Below are 15,518 nucleotides of genomic sequence, written 5' to 3'. Positions count from 1 at the left end.
TTGGTAGTAGGTATTCTTTACACGTTTGGTAGAACTCAGCCATAAAGCCATTTGGCCATGGGCTTCTCTTTGATGGAAAACTTCAGATTACTGGTTTAATCTTTTTACTCATTATTGGTCTGTTCAGATTTTCAATTTCTTTGTGATTCAGTTTTGGTAGGTTATCCATTTATCCACTTTCTTCTAGGTTGTCCAATGTGTTGGAGTATAATTGTTCATAGTAGTCTTTTATGATCTTTTGTATTTCTGTTATCAGTTGTAATGACTGTCCTTCATGTCTAGTTTACTTGAGTCTGCCCTTTTTTCTCAATTGTTCTAGCTAAGGATTTGTCAATTTTGTTTATCTTTTAAAAAACAACTCTTAGCTTTGTTAATCCTATAATTTTTCTAGTCTCCATTTCATTTTTTTCTTCTCTGATCTTTGCTACTTTTTTTCTTTTGCTAACTTTGAGCTTACTTCATTCTGTTTGTTTGTTTTAGTTCCCTTAGGTATAACATTAGGCTGTTTTTCAGAGATCTTTCTTCTTTTTTGATTAGATATTGTTATAAACTTTCCTCTTAGAACTGCTTCTGCTGTATCCCATAGGTTTTGGTATTCTGTGTTTCCGCTTTTGTCTGTCTCATGATATATATTTTAATTCCTCCTTTAACTTTTTGATTAAATAGTTGTTCAGGAGCATATTGCTTAATTTATATGTATTTATTAATTTTCCATGATTCCTCCTGTTATTGATTTCTGGTTTAATACCATTGTGTTGAGAAAAGGCACTTGCTATGATTTCAGTTGTCTTAAATTTGTTAAGACTTGTTTTGTGGCTTAACATATGATCTATCTTGAAGAATATTTTGTGTGCCCTGAGAAGAAAGTGTATCCTGTTGCTGTTGGGTGGAATGTTCTTAAATATCTGTTGGGTCCATTTGGTCTAGAGTGTAGTTCAAGTCCAATGTTTCCTCATTGCTCTTCTGTCTGAATATCTCGTGTTGAAAATGGAATATTGAAATCATCTCCTATTAATGTGTTGCCATCCAGGTCTCTCTTCAGATATTTCAATGTATGCTTTATATATTTAGGTATTAGATATTTTAATGTATACTTTATATATTTAGGTACATTATATATAATGTATGCTTTATATATACATATTAGGTGCTCCAATGTTGGGTACATATATACTTACAATTTCTGTATTCTCTTGTTTTAACAAAAATGTCAATAGTTTGGGAAAACAGGCAGTGTTTGGTTGTATGGGAAAGTTCTTTAGTGATGATTTCTGAGATTTTGGTGCACCCATCACCCAAGCAGTGTACCCTGCACCCATTCTATAGTGTTTTATCCCTCACGCCCTTCCCACTCTTCTTCCCAAGTCCCCAAAGTCCACTGTATCATTCTTATACCTTTGCATCCTCATGCTTATAAGTGAGAACATATGATGTTTGGTTTTCCATTCCTAAGTTTCTTCACTTAGAATAATGGTCTCCAACTCCATCCAGGTTGCTGTGAATGTCATAATTTCATTCCTTTTTAAGGCGGAGTAGTATTTCATTTTCTTTATCCACTCATGGGTTGATGGGCATTTAAGTTGGCCCCATTTTTTCGCAGTTGTGAATTGTGCTGCTATAAACATCAATGTGCAAGTGTCTTTTTCATATAATGACTTTTTTTTCTCTGAATAGATACCCATAGATGGATTGCTGGATCAAACAGTAGTTCTACTTTTTGTACTTTAAGGTATCTCCATACTGTTTTCCATAGTGATTGTACAAGTTTACATTCCCACCAACAGTGTAAAAGTGTTCCCTTTTCACTACATCCTCACCAACATCTATCATTTTTTGATTTTTAAAATTATGGCCATTCCTGTAGGAGTAAGGTGGTACCTCATTGTGGTTTTGATTTGCATTTCCCTGATAATTAGTGATTTTGAGCATTTTTTTCATATGTTTGTTGGCCATTTGTATATCTTCTTTTGAGAATTACCTATTCATGTCCTTTGCCTATTTTTTGACGGGATTGCTTTTTTTTTTTTTTTTTTTCTTGCTGATTCATTTGAATTCTTTGTAGATTTTGGATATTAGTCTTAAGTCAGATGCATAGTTTGCAAATATTTTCTCCCACTCTTGTGTTGGCTTTTTACTCTGCTATTTCTTGTGCAGAGGCATTTTCATTTAATTAAGTCCCATCTATTTATCTTTGTATTTGTTGCATTTACTTTTGAGTTCTTGGTCATGAAGTATTTGCCTAAGCAAACTCAAGAAAAATTTTTCTGATGTTATCTCTTATAATTTTTAAGGTTTCAGGTCATAGATTTAAGTCTTTCATCAATCTTGAGTTGATTTTATATATAAGGTGAGAGATGAAGATTCAGCTTCATTCTTCTGCATGTGGCTTGCCAATTATCCTACCACTATTTGTTGAGTAGCATGTTCTTTTCCCATTTTGTTTTTGTTTGCTTTGTTCAAGATCAGTTGGCTGTAAATATTTGGCTTCATTTCTGGGTTCTCTATTCTGTTCCATTGGTCTATGTGCCTATTTTTATACCAGTACCATGCTGTTTTGGTTAACTATAGCCTTGTATTATAGTTTGAAATTGGGCAATGCTATGCCTCCAGATTTGTTTTTTGTTTTTTTTTTTTTTTGCTTAGTATTACTTTAGCTATGTGGGCTTTTTGGGTTCTATATGAATTTTAGGATTGTTTGGTCTTGTTCTGTGAAGAATACATTGTGGTATTTTGATGGGAATTGCATTGAATCTATAGGTTGCTTTTGGCAGTATGGTTATTTTCACAATATTGATTCTACCCATTCATGAGCATTCCATTTGTTTGTATTTGTTGTCTATGATTTCTTTTGGCAGTATTTTGTAGTTTTCCTTGTAGAGATCTTTCACCTCTTTGGTTAGGTGTATTCCTAAGTTTTTGTTTTGTTTTGTTTTTGTTTTTTTGTGGCTGTGGTAAAAGGGGTTACGTTTTTGATTTTATCCTCTGCTTGGTTGTTGTTGGTGTATAGCAGTGCTACTGATTTTTGTACATTGATTTTTGTATCCTGATCATTTATCAGATCCAGAAGCTTTTTGGATGAGGCTTTAGGGTTTTCTAGGTATATGATCACATCATTGGCAAACAGCGACAGTTTGACTTCCTCTTTACCAGTTTGGATGCTCTTTATTTCTTTCTGTTGTCTTATTGCTCTGGCTAGGACTTCCAGTAGTATGTTGAATAGAAGTGATGAACGTGGGCATCCTTGTCGTGTTCTAGTACTCAGAGGGAATGCTTTCAACTTTTCCTCATTCAGCACAATGTTGGCTGTGGGTTTGTCATAAATGGCTTTTCTTACCTTGAGGTATGTCCCTTCTATGTTGATTTTGCTGATAATTTTAATCATAAAGAGATGCTGGATTTTGTCAGATGCTTTTTCTGTGTCTATTGAGATGATCATGTGATTTTTGTTGTTAATTCTCTTTATGTAATGTGTCACATCTATTAACTTGCATATGTTAAACCATTCCTTCATCCCTGGTATGATAAACCAGTTGATTATGGTGCATTATCTTTTTGATATATTGTTGATTCAGTTAGCTAGTATTTTGTTGAGAATTTTTGCATCTATGGTCATCAGGGATGTTGGTCTGTAGTTTTCTCTTTTTGTTATGTCCTTCCCTGGTTTTGGTATTAGGATGTTATTGGCTTCATATAATGATTTAGGGAGGATTTAGTAAGATTGGTACCAATTCTTCTTAGAATACCTGAAAGAATTTAGCTGTGTATCCATCTGGTCCTAGACTTTTTTTTTTGGCAATAATTTTAATACTGTTTCAATCTTGCTACTTGATGTGTTCAGAGTGTCTATTTTCTCCTGATTTAATCTAGGAGGGTTGTGTATTTCCAGAAATTTATTCATCTCCTCTAGATTTTCTAGTTTGTATGTGTGTGTAATGGATCATTCATAGTAGCCTTGAATGATCTTTTGTCTTTCTGTGGTATCTCTGCCATTTTGTTTCTAAGTGAGCTTGTTTGGATCTTCTCTCTTATTTTCTTGGTATTGTCTATCAATTTTTTTTATCTCTTCAAAGAACCAGCTTTTTGTTTCATTTATCTTTTGTAGGTATTTTTGGTTCAATTTAATTTAGTTTTGCTCTGATCTTTGTTATTTCTTTTCTTCTGTTGGGTTTAGGTTTAGTTTGTTCTTATTTCTCTAGTTCTTTGAGGTGTGACTTTAGATTGTCTATTTGTGCTCATTCAGACTTTTTGATGTAGGCGTTTAATACTATAAACTTTCTTGCTGGTACTGTTTTTGCTGTATCCCAGAGGTTTTGATAAGTTGTATCAATATTGTTGTTCAGTTCAAAGAATTTTTAATTTCCCTTCTTGATTTCATTGTTGACCCAATGGTCATTCAGGAACAGATTATTTAATTTATATGTATTTGTATAGTTTTGAATGTAGTGTTCCTTTTGGAGTTAATTTTCAATTTTATTCCACTGTGGTCTCAGAGGGTGTTTGATATAATTTCAATTTTCTTAAATTTATTGAGACTTGTTTTGTGGTCTATCAGATGGTCTATCTTGGAGAATGTTCCATGTGCTGATGAAAAGAATGTATATTCTGCAGTTGTTGGGTAGAATGTTATGAAAATATACATTAAGTCCATTTGTTCTAGGGTACAGTTTAAATTTGTTGTTTCTTTTTAGACTTTCTGTCTTGATGGCCTGTCTAGTGCTGTCAGTGGAGTATTAAAGTCCCCCACTATTATTGTGTTGCCATCTATCTCATTTTTTATGTCTAGTAGTAGTTGTTTTATAAATTTGGGAGCTCCTGCATTAGGTACACATATATTTAGGATTGTGATATTTTTCCTATTGGACTGATCGTTTTATCTTTATGTAATATCCCTTTTTATCTTTTTTATCTGATGTTGTTTTAAAGTTCATTTTGTCTGATATAAGAATAGCTACTCCTGCTTGCTTTTGGTGTTTATTTGTATGGAATATCTTTTTCACCCCTTTACCTTGAGTTCATGTGCGTCCTTATGTGTTAGGTGAGTCTCTTGAAGACAGCAAGTACTTGCTTAGTCAATTCTTATTCATTCTGCCATTCTGTATCTTTTAAGTGGACCATTTAGGCCATTTAAATTCAATGTTAGTATTGAGATATGAGGTACTGTTTTATTCATCATGCTACTTGTTTACTGAATACCTATTTTTTTATAGGCCCTGTGAGAGTTATGCTTCAAGGAGGTTCTATTTTGTCATATTTCAAGGTTTTGTTTCAACATTTTGAACTTCTTTTAGCATTTCTTGTAGTGCTGACTTGGAAGTGGCAATTCTCTCAGCATTTGTTTATCTGAAAAAGATTTTTTCTCTGCATATATGAAGCTTAATTTTCTGGATACAAAATTCTTGGCTGACAATTATTTTGTTTGAGGAGGTTAAAGATAGGACCCCAATCCCTTCTGGCTTATAGGGTTTCTGCTGAGAAATCTGTTAATCTGATAGGTTTTCCTTTATAGGTTATCAATGCTTTTGCCTTACAGCTCTTAAGATTCTTTCCTTTGTTTTCACTTTAGATAACATGATTACTGTGTGCCTGGGTGATGATTTTTTTTGAGATGTATTTCCCAGGTGTTCTCTGAGCTTCTTGTATCTGGATATTTAGATCTCCAGTGAGGCTGGGGATGTTTTCCTAGATTATTCCCTCAAATATGTTTTCCAAACTTGTAGATTTCTCTTCCTCCTCAGGAACACCAATTTTTCTTAGGTTTAGGCATTTAACATAATCTCAAATTTCTTGGAGGCTTTGTTCAGTTTTTACAATTTTTTTGTCTTTGTCTGATTGTGTTAATTAGAAAACCTTGTCTTCAATCTCTGAATTTCCTTATTCTACTTGTTTGAGTCTATTACTGAGCCTTTCTTGTGCATTTTGTTTTTCTGCAAGTGTGTCTTTCGTTTCCAGAAATTGTGATTGTCTTTTCTTTATGAAATCTATTTCTGTGGAGCATTTTCATTCATATCCTGTATTATTTTTTAAAACTTCTTTAAGTTGTTTTTCACTTTTCTCTTGTATTTCTTTGAGTAGCTTAATAACCTTCTGAATTTCTTTTCTGACAATTCAGAGGTTTCTTCTTGGTTTGGATCCATTGCTAGAGAGCTAATGTCTTCTGGGGGTGTTATAGAACCTTGTTTTGTCATATTACCAGAATTGCTTTTCTGATTTCTTCTCATTTGGATAGACTATTTTAGTGGAAAAATCTGGAACTCAAGCGCTGTTGTTCAGATTCTTTTGTCCCATGGGGTGATCCCTTGATGTGGTGGACTCCCTCTTCCCCTAGGGTTGGGGCTTCCTGTGAGCCAGACTGCAGTGATTGTTATTGCTCTTCTGTGTCTAGTCACTCAATGGGGCTACCAGGCTCTGAGCTGGTGCTGGGGAATGTCTGTGAAGAGTTCTGTGATGTTATCCATCTTCAGGTCTCCCAGCCATGGAGACCAGTACCTGCTCTGGAGGAGGTGGCAGAGGAGGGAAGTAGACTCTCTGAGATTCCTTAGTTGCAGATATATTTTGTGTGCTGGTTTTCTCGAATGCTGAAAGTGAAATTGTCATGTGGACATATTCAAGACCACTGGTTAGCCAGGATGTTGCAGACAGTGGAATTAGCTGTTGTTTTCTCCTTCCTTGGAGCTGGGTTGTTCTGTCGTGAGTAGCTGTAGTGTCCTGAATTGGTTGGCCTCAAGCCAGGAGGTGGTGCTTTCAAGACAGCACCAGCCTCCATAATAGAAGGTGAATATAAGCTTGCCTTACGTTGGCCAGGATAAGTATTTGGGTTTCACAGGCAATGGGCAAGGTCATAAAGCTCTCAAGGGTTTATGTCTTTTGTGATCAGAGTTTTTCACCTGTTTCACAGAATTTGCTGTGGCCTGCCACTTCTTTCAAAGTATTCTTCTTTCATTTGGTTTTCCTGGTACACATCTGCAGTGGTTCCTGCAGGAGTGGTTTGTCTCCACATGCTGTTCTGTCAGTCCAAGTGGGAGCTGCATGGCAGCCCTGTCTCCTATCCACCATCTGCTGCCTATATCTTCTTGATGAAGTTAGTAATTATCTTCTTTGTCTCTTTTAAAGCTTTTGACCTAATGTCTATTTTGTCTGACATAGGCATAGCTACCCCTGCTCTCATTTGGTTTCCATTTGCATAGAATATCTTTTTCCATCCCCTCACTTTCAGTCTTTGAGTGTCCTTTAAGTGAATTTAGTTTCTTATAAAAAGAATATAATTGGGTCTTTTTTTTAAAAAAATCCATTCAGCCACTCCATGTCTTTCGATTTAAGAATTTAATCCATTCACATTCCAAGTAATTATTGTTAGGTAAGTACTTACTAGTGCCATTTGGTTAATTGTTTTCTGGTTGTTTTTTGTTCCTTTCTTCTTCCATTGTTTTCTTCCTTTGTGGTTTAATGGCTTTCTGTAGTGGTATGTGTTAGATCTTTTCTTTTTATCTTTTATGTATCTATTATACGCATTTGTTTTTTGGTTACCTTATGGCTTACATAAAATATCTTAAGTATAACTGGCTATTTTATGCAGTAACATCTTAATTTTGATCACATATACAAACTACAATTTTACTCCCCTTCCTCCCATGTTTTATGGTTTTAATGTCACAATTTACATTTTTTTAAAAAATTGTATCCCTTAATAAATTATTGTAGCTTTAGTTGTTTTTAATAGTTTTGCTCTTTTACTTTTATACTACAGATATAATTGATTTACCTACCTCCATTATAGTATTAGTGTGTTTTGTTTTGACAATGAGTGAGTTTTATATTTTCATATGCTTTCATGTTACTGATTAATGTCTTCTTTTAGTTTGAAGAACCTCCACATAGCATTTCTTTTTTTCTTTTTTCTTTTTTTTTTTTTGAGATGGAGTATCACTCTGTCTCCCTATAGCATTTCTAAGGCAGACTTGGCAGTGACAGACTCTCTCACCTTTTCTTTCTCTGCATGAGTTTTTATCATGCTTTTATTTTTGAAAGACTGGGTAGCTGGATACAGTATTCTTGGCTGAAAATATTTTCTTGTAGAATTGTGAATATATTATCTCATTCCCTTCTGGTTTACAAGGTTTCTGCAGACAACTCCAGTAATAATTTTATGGGGGTTATTTTGTATGTAATGATTTTCTTTTCCTTTGCTGCTTTCAAAACTCTTTGTCTTTAATTTTGACAATTTGATTATGATGTGTCTGAATGTAAGTCTCCTCAAATTCATCTTGTTTGGTGTCCTTTGGGCTTCCTGGATTTGTATTTCTATTGTCTTCCTCAGGCTTGGAAAATGTTCTGCCATTATTTCTTTTCTCTTTTCTTTTTTTTTTTTAAAGATGGGGTCTTTCTCTGTCACCCAGGCTAGAGTGCATTGTCACAATCTTGGCTCACTGCAACCTCTGTCTCCTGGGTTCAAGCTATTCTCCTGCTTCAGCCTCCTGAGTAGCTGGGATTACAAGCGTGCACCACCATGCCCAGCTAATTTTTGTATTTCTAGTAGAGATGGGATTTCACTCTATTGGCCAGGATGGTTTTGAACTCCTGACCTCAAGTGATCCACATGCCTCGGCCTCCCAAAGTGCTAAAATTACAGGCATGAGCCACCACATCAGGCCAATCTCTTTGAATATGTTGTCTGTCTCTGTCTCTCCCTTCTTCTGAGACACCAATAATGTGTATGTTATGCTTGATGATGTTCCATAAGTCTCTCAAACTATGCTCACTTCTTTTCATTCTTTTTTTCTTTTGGCTTTTCAGACTGTATGGTTTCCAGTTAACTGTTTTGAGTTTAGTAATCCTTTCTTCTGCTTGATCTAGTCTGCTAATTAATCCCTCTATTGAATTATTTAGTTTATTTCATATTTTTCAGCTGTATAATCTCTGTTTGGTAATTATTTATACTTCCCATTTCTTTGTTAAATTTCTCAATTTGTTCTTTCTTTGCTCTCTTGACCCTGGTGAACATCTTCATGACTATTATTTTGAGTTCTCTGTAAGGTAAACCATATATCTCCACTTTACTCAGGTTGTTTTCGAAAATTTATCTTGTTCTTTTATTTGGAATATATCCCCATTTCTTCATTTTTCCTGACTCTCTGTGTTGGCTTTTGCATATTAGATATGACAACTACCTCTTCCAGTCTTTTCAAACGGAACTCGTATAGAAGAAAGAGCTCACTAATCTGTCTGGCCAGAGATTTTAAGGTGCGTCTTGAATCTTTGCATTTGTCTAGACTGCTGTTTTTGGTGGCCCCCTGAAGGTTAGGATGTGCCACATACTGTCAGTATCCCAAAACCAGTAGGGCAGGAGCCAGACTGTCTAGCTATAGCTGGTGTGTTGGTGTGTTGAATGTGTGTTCCAGTTTCTCCTATCTTCATAATGAGGCTGAGCACAGGTGCTATCTCCCACTCTCTCCGCACTAAGCCAGAGAAAGAATTTGTGGTAAATGTCTATACTCACATTCAGGCTGCACCCTCTGATCTTGGGGAGATAGATGCTGAAAGTGGGCCTCTTTGTTTTCTGTGGTCTATGCCAATTAGAAATGCAAAGCCCCATCAATTCCAAAGCTAGGTCTTTAAGGTGACAGGCCCTTGAGTGTAAGCTGTGAAAGTTGTAACATACTCAGTGTATGACCAAAACTCTTTCAGTAAGAATGATTAGACTTGGATTTATCACTGGGGTGAGCCAGAAGAAAGGCTTATTTTGTGCCAAGCTCTCGGCTCAGGCTGCCAGAGAGCTATTGTTTGTTTACACTGTTAGCTCCTTGATGCAAGTTTGTTAGAAGCCAGGGTTATCAAGTAGCCGCTGGAAGTGTGTGCTATAAGACCCTTCTGGAGAGAAAATGGGAAATGCCTGTTCCTGTCCCCTCTCTGCACTATTCCAAGGGGGTATTTGCATACCTGTTTAAAACCACTTCTTTGTTTTGTGATCTGAGAGGCTTGCATATGCCTAGTCCATTCTGCTCTAGGGCTAAGAGATTTGGTATGGAATCCTTTGGTAGGTAGCTATAAGAGTTGGGGTGCTCAACACATGGTATAATCCCCTTCCAGGGAAAAACTGAGAGCTGTGTTTTCAAAGCCCCTTCTCTGTGCTGCTCCTGAGAGATAAATTCCCTGCAAGTGCTCACCTGCCCACAAGAAACTGTCACTTTTTTTGTGGTCTAGAGAGTCTCACATATGCTTAGTCTTCTCTACTCCTAGAGCTAGGAGGTTTGGCAGGCCGTCCTTCCAGTAAACATGTAAAAAGTTGGGGTGTTGCTGTGTGGACAGATTTCTTTCAGGAGGATTAATAAACCTGGAGTTATCACTAGGGTGAGCCAAGGAGAAAGCCTGGCAAGTACCAACCTGCTTCTCAGGCTGTCAGTGGGCTAATACTTGTCTGCCCCTTTGCGTCCCTGGTGCAAGTTAGTTAGAAGCTTGGCCACCAAGTAGCCACTGGAAGAGTCTATCATATACCTCTTCTGGGAAGAAACAGGGAGTTGCAATCTTAAAGCCCCTTCTCTGCACTGTTCCTTTGTGCCCCTGTATAAACACCACTTTTTTTCCTGTGTTCTAGAGAGATATGCATATGCCAGTCCCCTGTGCTTCCAGAGCTAGGAAGTTTAGGATGCAGTTCTTCAGGCGAAAGCTGTGAAAGTTGGGGCACTTAAAGTATGGCCAATCTCCTTTCAGGCCTGGAATTATCACTGAAGTGAGCCAGGCGGGGGTTGGGCAGAGGGGATGTTGAAGGCCTGAGAGGTACTGATCTGCTTCTAAGGCTGCCAGTAAGCTAATACTTGTTTGCCCCCGTAACTCCCCAATGTAAGTTAATTAGAAGCCAGGCCACCAAGTCGCCACTGAAAGAGAGTATGTCTTAAGTCCCTTCCAGGAAGATGACAGGAGACTATGTTTTTTAAGCCTCCTATCTGCACTGCTCCTAGAGAATAAAGCTTGTGGAAGTGCTTATGTACCTGCATAAAACCACTGCTTTTTCCCTGTGGTCTAGAGAGACTCATGTGTGTCTCCTACCCTCCATTCTGAGAGTTAGAAACCTGAGAACCAATCCATCGGGAACTTTAGAATCAGGGCTCTATATGTGAGGTCCAAACACACACATACATAAGCTTCTCCATAGAGAGAAGCCGGGCATTAGGGATTATTTTTCCTATTTTATTATTTAATGCCTAGAGCAGGGTCTGTGCCCAAGTGTGCCTCAGCTTTCCCTTACCTGTTTGATGTGGGTGTTTTCCCAGTAGCCCAGTGGTTAGTCTCTTAACTGATCTATGACTTTCTCTCAGAGGGAATTGATCCATAACTAGATGTTTATTTGGTGCATCCATATGTAGAGGGAGAATCAGGAGCTTCCTATTCCACCATGTAGCTGATGTCACCACCTGGTCAATTAATTTTTAATACAGCTGCCAAGGTAATTCAAATAAAAAAGGATGGTCTTTTCAACAAATCATGCTGAGCAACTTGATTCCTATATGAAAAAAAGGAAACTCAAAATGGATTAATAGACCTAATCTCAAAAGTCAATACTCTACAAATTCTAGAGAATATCTAGAATAAAATCTTTGTGGCATTGGAGAAGGTAAAGATCTGTTAGAAAGGATGTAAGATGTACAAATCATTAAAAAATATAGATAAGTGGGACTTCAACAAAATTCAAAATGTTTTTCATAAAATGCTATTAAAGAAATACATAGATAAGCCATAGAATGGGAGAACATGTTCTCAAAATATGTATTTAACAAAGTACTTGAATTTAGAATCGATTTTTAAAAACTATTACAATATAGCATAAGCAGATAAACAATCAAATTTTAAAATGGGCAACAGATTTGAGCAGATAATTCACAAAAGTAGATATAAGGATGGTTAAGAAACACACAAATATAAGTTCAACTTTATTGGTAATCAAATAGAAATTAAAACCAAAATGAAACAGTGCTATAAATTAACTAGAATGCCTAAAATTTTTTTTAAATGACAGGACTAAATGTTGGAGATTTTATGTAGTAACAAGAGCTGTCATACACTGCTGGAGGTAAAAATAACTTTGGAAAAAGGCCAGTTTCTTAATGAATAAGTAAAAACACATACACACACATACATACACACACACATACATAAGGCAACATTTTCACTCCTAGGAATTTACTGAAGAGAAATATTCAGATCAGCTTTACTCATAATAGCAAAAAACAGGAAACAACCCAAATATCCATCAGCAAGTGGCTGGATAAATATAATGTATATTTATTCAATAGCGTATTACTCTACATTGAGAAGAAACACAATAAACTAATAATATAAGGAACAACATAGAATAATCTCAAAAACAGGCTGAGGAAAAGAAGCCAGACACAAAAGGATATATATTGTGTTTCCATTTCAATAAAATTCTAGGAAAGAGAAAATGAAACTATAGCGACAGAAAGATTAGTGGTTGCCTGGAACCAGGTGCTGGGAGTTGGGAAATTAAGGGGAATTAGCTGGGATGAGAGAAAAAAACTTTTGAGGGTGAGGGAATGTTCTATTTTTAGGTTTTGGTAGATTTTACTTCAGTGTCAAGTCTCTTCAAATTGTACAATGTAAATGGATACATTTTGTTTTATACAGATTATATCTCGATAAAGTTGAATTTTAAAAGGATAAAAATCTGCGAATAGATCTGACCTCATTTTTTCATTTACTTGGTACTTTTCATAAAGTTTGTAATCAGTCACTCGCTGTTAAAAGAGAGGAGGAGGATTCTGGGAATCACCCTGCATATAGAATCCACTGACCCTGTGCAAGGCTATGATTGTTCTAGTGTGGATTCATGAGTGGCCCTTTAATATGAGAACAATCCAAATTTAGAACCAAAGACATATCATTTGGGAAATATTTTGGTAGGAATGAAATGGTGGCAAGTATTATTAATAACCTAGACTTAATCATTGTAAGTTTTTATTATTCTTGTCCTACTGTCTAGTGTCTCCAAAGCTACTTGAGACAAGATAGTGTGATGGGTGAAAGGAAAAGCATTTAGCTTATGAAAGTTATAATCATATGCTGGCAAGGTTGTGAACAAAAGGGAAGACTTATACACTGTTGGAGTGAGTGTAAATTAGTTGAACCATTGTGGCAAGCAGTATGGTGATTCCTCAAAAAGCTAAAAGCAGAACTACCATTCAACCCAGCAATCCCATTACTGGGTATATACCCCGAGGAATAGAAATCATTCTACCATAAATTCACATTGATGTGAATGTTCATTGCAGCAGCACTATTCACAATAGCAAAGACATGGAATCAACCTAAATACCCACCAATGACAGATTGGATAAAGAAAATGTGTACATATACACCATGGAATACTATGCAGCCATTAAAAACAATGAGGTAATGTCTTTTGCAAGAACATGGACGGAGGTGGAGGCCATTATCCTTAGCAAACTAACACAGGAACTGAAAGCCAAGTACTTCATGTTCTTATAAGTGGGAGCTGAATGATGAGAACTCATGAATGCAAAGATGGGAACAACAGATATTGGGATCTACTTGAGGGTGAAAGATGGGAGAAAGGAGAGGAGAGGAAAAAATAACCATTGGGTACTAGCCTTAATACCTGGGTGATGAAACAATACATGCAACAAACCCCAGTAACATGAATTTACCTCTGTAACAAACCTTCACATGTATGTCCTAACCTAAAATAAAGCCTAAACAAAAGTTATAATCATAATTATTTGGAAAGTAAAGGAGATTTGAAGCAACAAACTATAAATTTTTAAACAGACTATTTTTGGAGCAGTTTTAGGCTCATAGCAAAATTAAAAGGCAAGTATAGCAATTTTCCACATACCACCTACCTTATGCATATGCATATGCATAGCCTCCTCCATCATTAACATACCCCACCAGAGTGCTGTATTTGTTAGAATGGATGAATATACACTGACACATCATTACCACCCAAAGTCCACAGTTTACACTGGCATTCATCTTTGGTGTTGTATAGGTTTGGACAAATATGTAACTACATATATTCAGCATTATAGTATCATACAGATGGTTTCACTGTTCTTCCTATTCATTTCTCCCTTTCCTCAAACCCCTGGCAATCACTGATATTTTTACTGTCTCCATAATTTCACCTTTTCTAGAATGTCATATAGTCATATAATTGGAATCACACAATATATAATCTTTTCAGATTGGCTTCTTTCACTTAGTAACAGAGATTGAATTTCTTTGAAGCTTTCATGTCTTATCATGACTTGGTAGCTCATTTCTTCTTAGTGCAGAATAATATTCCATTGTCTAACAGTTTATCCATTCACCTACTGAAGGTTATCTTGGTTGCTTTCACATTTTGGCAATTATGAATAAAGCTGCTATAAATATCCATGTACTGGTTTCTGTGTGGACATCTCACTTGGGTAAATACAAAAGAGCACAATTGCTGGATCTTATGGCAAAAGTATGTTCAGTTTTGTAGAAAGATTACAAACTGTCTTCCAAAGTGGTTGTATTATTTTACATTCCTACCAGCAATAAGAATTTCTGGTGCTCCATGTCCGCATTAGCATTTGGTGTTGTTCTGGATTTTGGCTGTTCTAAGAGGTTTGTAGCGGTTGCTCATTGTCATTTTAATTTGTATTTCCCTGATGAGATATAATGTGCCACATTTTTTCATATGTTTATTTCCCATTTGTATATCTTCTTTGATGAGGTGTTTGTTAAGGTATTTGGCCCGGTATTCAATTGGGCTGTTTATGTTGAATTTTAAGAGTTCTTTGTACGTTTTGGATAACAGTCCTTTATCACCTATATTTTCTGCAAGTACTTTTCTCACCATCTATGGCTTGTTTTTTCATATTCTTGAGAGTGTCTTTCACAGAGAAGACATTTAAAATTTTAATTTTAAAAGTTCAGGTTATCGATTCTTTCGTTCATGGATTGTACCTTTTGTGTTACATATAAAAAGTCATTGTCAAACCCAAGGTCATCTAGATTTTCTCCTGTGTTATCTTCTAGGAGTTTAATGGTTTTGTGTTTTACATTCAGTGTATGATCCATTTTAATTTTTCTGAGGGGTATAAGATTTGTCATTAGATTTATTTATTAATTTATTTATTTTTGCATATGACAGTCCAGTTGTTCCAGAGCCATTTGTTGAAAGGCTATCTTTGTTCTATTGTATTGCTTTAAATTATTTTCGAAAAGTAAATAATATTACATTTTTATTGCACTCTGCCAATCACTATGGCAAAAATATTATTAGCTAGTGCTTTTACCCCTCAGTGAAAAAAATACCTCATGTCTGAGGTCAAGGATGACTAGTTCCCCAGCTGTCAATATTCAGGCAGACAATTGATCTTCTTATTTTATTTAATCTTAGTAGTCATTTCCTGTTCCCTAGCCCCAACACTACTTAGAAAAACTAAATGTGTCCACTGTCATCAGTGCTTAGTGTAAGTGTAATATAACATGAATCAAAGACCCTTCAGGCCAAA

The sequence above is a fragment of the Pongo abelii genome, chromosome 4 (assembly GCF_028885655.2).
Source record: "Pongo abelii isolate AG06213 chromosome 4, NHGRI_mPonAbe1-v2.0_pri, whole genome shotgun sequence".
Classification (NCBI taxonomy): Eukaryota; Metazoa; Chordata; class Mammalia; order Primates; family Hominidae; genus Pongo; species Pongo abelii.
Note: the sequence above shows the minus strand (reverse complement) of the source record.